At 44.0% G+C, this 3,568-nt stretch overlaps 1 pseudogene; it reads left to right on the top strand.

Annotated features, from left to right (window-relative positions):
* Positions 1-492: 492 nt before the first annotated feature.
* On the top strand, positions 493-610 carry LOC124621221 (annotated as a pseudogene).
* The last annotated feature ends 2,958 nt before the right edge of the window (positions 611-3,568 follow it).

Genomic DNA, 3,568 nt, shown 5'->3' on the forward strand with positions numbered 1-3,568 from the left:
AGGGAAAAAATGCTCCACACGATCTTAGTGTCTACACGATATCTCACTTATACGTTTTCCGAGGCTAAATTGAACAATGCGGATAGTTTTTACGCGAAATCGCACTTCGCACAGTAGATCATTTGTTGAGTCTCAGAACACCGATCGTAGACGAGTTCGGTTAACACAAGATCGCGGAAGTTCGTTATCCGAGGCCATTTTTAACACATAGTACCGTTTTTACGCGATATCACAGTTTATACATCAGTAGACTTGTAATGAGCTGCCTTAACAGTTTGGCGCCTGTCCGCTCATGGCGCGCTTGTGATTGCTTCTTGGTGTCTGCCAACGACTACCAACAGTAACTGAAACCTATAATTAGTCTCTGAATGCAAAAAGCTAACTGGTCCCAGAAAACATTGCGAGCTTGGAACGCCTTTAATATAGAAGCTAACTATTTATTATGTGGGCAGTTTTAATGGATAATACAATTTCTAAGGCTATAACTGTAGGGGCAACAGTCTTCCCGCAGTGGATACACCGGTTCCCGTGAGATCACCGAAGTTAAGCGCTCCCGGGCGTGGTCGGCACTTGGATGGGTGATCCTCCAGGCCTCCATGTGCTGTTGCCATTTTTCGGGGTGCACTCAGTTGAGGCTTCGGTCAAGAATACCATCATAACGACCGGGAGAGCGGTATGCTGACCCCACGCCCCTCCTATCTGCATCCTCCTCTGAGGATGACACGGCGGTCGGCTGGTCCCGGTAGGAGACTCGTGGCCTGAAGACGGAGTGCTATAAGTATAGATCCTAAATGGGAGATTTACACAAAGCTTCACTTTAATATGAATGGAAGGAGTCTAACAGAAACAGTTTTTCAGTGAACACAATAATTTATTTAGTAAAACGTATTAAAATGAACAGATTATCCAATATTGCTGTATGATGTATAAGCCCAATGCATATAACTTTAACTGCGAGATTTTGAATGGTTCATAGCATTGCTTTCCCCAACGGGATAAATAAGCCCTTCTAATGCAAAACATCAGACAGTAACTGCGTCTGAAGATTCGTTAACCCCAAACGAACACGGTGGCTAGACACCAGCTGCTTATTCAATTAATACAACAGGTGTAAATCAGCGACAGGTTACTATATAGAAATCCGAAAGTGCAGACCAAGAATACCCTGTCACGCCAGTGCTGCAACTTATGCTCCCTGTAATTATTTGTGTTCAACCGTGCTGTTCGTCGCTGACTTATGGATGGCAAGTTACCCGCTAGGATGCGTCTCTGGACCGCCGCGATTGCAGCGTCTCGACCACGTACTCTGAACTCCGTCCACCTCAAGCTCTCACCATCGTCTCCTTTTTACCCTAGCCTCTTCCTAAGCCCACCAATATTTTTCCTCCAAGCCATGCATGTCGGCCAATAGAGAAAATTATAATCACATAGGCCCAGTAGTATGGATTCCCTCCAGCATATAGAATCCTCTCAAGACAACACGTTATAATACCAATCCAAGCGGGCTGCAAAATCGTTTTCCAACTTCTAAAAAACAACCACTTCAGCCTCATGAATCCTGCATGTCAGCAGCAGACTGTTCAAGCTTGTTGAAGCTCTGTAATGGTGTGGCACGTGTGAAGCTGGAATGAGACTCTTGATACGTCTACATACGACTCTGACAGGTGACACGTACGTAAGCATCCTGTCTGATCACCTGCATGAAGTCGCCTACATAGCTTGGGTGGTACCGTGCTTGCGTCCCATGCAAGCGGGTCAGGGTTCGATTCCCGGACGGCTTGGAGATTTTCTTCGCTCGGCGACTGGGTGTTGTGTTGTTCTTACCTCATTTCATCCTCTACACCGGCGCGCAAGTCGCCCAGTGTGGCGTCCAGTGAAATAAGACTTGCACATGGCGGCCGAACTTCCAAGAATAGGGGTCTCCCAGCCAACGATGCCATAAGCTCATCTCCATTTTTAGCGGCATCCATTGTGCATTCCGAAGGACTTGGGCAATTCCAGCAGGCCAATGCGACTCCCAACACGTACAGAATTGCTACAGAGTGGCTACAGAAACATTCTTCTGACTTTAAACACTTCCGCTGGCCACCAATCTCATCAGACATTAACATTATTGAGCATATTTGGGATGCCTTGCAACGTAATGGTCAGAAGAGATCTCCTAACCCTCGTATTCTTATGGATTTATGGACAGTCCTGCAGGATTCATAGTGTCAGTTCCCTCCAGCACTACTTCAGACATTAGTCGAGTCCATGCCACGTCGTGTAGCGGCAGTTCTGCGTGCCCGTGGCGGCCCTACAAGATATTAGGCAGGTATACCAGTTTCTTTAGCTGTCCAGTGTATATTTGTTATACCGCTTCCACTTTGTAATTATTAAAAGTGAAGCTCAGTACGGCCTTCACCCTTAAATCATTCATCTGAACTTACCTTAATTGAAATGAGTAGCTCATATTAGGCTGGTCTTGATGAACCAAACCTCATGGTGAAGTGCGTACACGCAGATTGCACTTGACAGTGAGGTCAGAATTAATTGCACACATGCACTTCAGTAATTGGTAGTATAGAGGAAGAAACAGTTATCTTTGAGTATCTTGGAGATGGGATAACTCTTATAGAGTACTTTCTTTCCAATTTTCCATTATTCAATAACGATACTGTAGCGTACCCAAGGCGTATGATTCAGTATATACCACTGAAAATTTGCAGTTAGCATCTGCAAAAGCAAGTAGACCACAAAAAATACCATTCTGGTTGAAAAATTTTCTAACAGATGTACCATCCATTGTTGAAGTGCAATACCGGAAATTTAATTTTTGTTCAAATTCTTTAGCCGCTGCCAAAATATGTTGTATAACTGGAGTCGTCATAGAAATACCCGCAAGTCTTTCAAAGCATAATTTCAACACTGCGTCGTGTGTAACTCTGTGGTATATGAAACTCAAATGACGAAGATGTGCCATGACGTTCACGGAGCTACCGTAAATCGCGAAATCGGCAGTTGAGCAGGCGGCCCAGAATATACCTTTACAAAAACTGTTTCGTTTAGAAGGGTTGATAGTAATCACTCAAACGAGAATTAAAAACTTGATACTCTGACAGCTAAAGACTGCGGCTGCGCATGGACAGCAGTTTTCCAGTCATGCTAAGAAGAAGTATTTAGATGTGTGGGGCACCCGCTTGTGCTTTCCGCAGAAAGGAAAGGAGAATTTTGACGGGGCCCCAATGGGAAACACTGCAATGCAAATACAAAGTGAACTCACTGTAAATATTGTAGTCTTACTCGCACTTTATTTGTGTGAAGTTTAATAGTAGAAAATCGATGTAACAACTTGAAACTTCGTGGCAGATTAAAAGAGAAAATTCATTCTGTAATATAACAACTTGTACTTCAATTGACGCCTGTTGACATATGACAGAAAAAGCTGAATTTTGAGAAACTTTTGAAATTTACATTGTGGTGAACCTGGAAAACAGTTTGTGTATTGCTGGGTGTCTCCGTATGTGCCACGGAGTACGCGTTGAGGACTCTGCACGCTATATTTCTTAGATTATGGCCAAAACTACTT

This window comes from Schistocerca americana, chromosome 6, assembly GCF_021461395.2.
Source record: "Schistocerca americana isolate TAMUIC-IGC-003095 chromosome 6, iqSchAmer2.1, whole genome shotgun sequence".
NCBI classification, from domain to species: Eukaryota; Metazoa; Arthropoda; class Insecta; order Orthoptera; family Acrididae; genus Schistocerca; species Schistocerca americana.